The sequence below is a fragment of the Heloderma suspectum genome, chromosome 5 (assembly GCF_057233095.1).
Source record: "Heloderma suspectum isolate Gila_16-S chromosome 5, 16-S_ref, whole genome shotgun sequence".
NCBI lineage: Eukaryota > Metazoa > Chordata > Lepidosauria > Squamata > Helodermatidae > Heloderma > Heloderma suspectum.
In genome coordinates, this window is record NC_139462.1 from 68,013,017 (window position 1) to 68,013,427 (window position 411).

Sequence of the window (411 nt, forward strand, 5' to 3'; positions counted from 1 at the left end):
CTTTCCCCGGATTGGGTTTCGCGACAGGACAGGGTTTGGAGGCGGGACCAACATGTGACGAAATAAAGACGCCCCCCACCCCCGCGTCGCCTTGACCAAGGGTGGGCGGCGGGAAAAGGAGGGAGCAATGGCGGGTGGGGGCTGTCGATCCGGAGCATGCAGGCTGGGACAGCTGGATTGAAAGATGAAACATCTGCTTCAGTGTATAATTGTTCTGTTAGCGGCCCTTTCCAATGCAGGCGGTTAATAAACTTGAACCTGAAATTTCCTTTCTTCCCAAAATTGGGAGGCAAAGTGTTTCTGAATATTATTTTTGTTGTAGTTTAGGATTCTGTTTGGCCTTATATGCAGTGCAAATCATAGAAGGCAATCTGCAATTTCAGTTTTTACTTCAAGAAGTGAGTGCTTGTT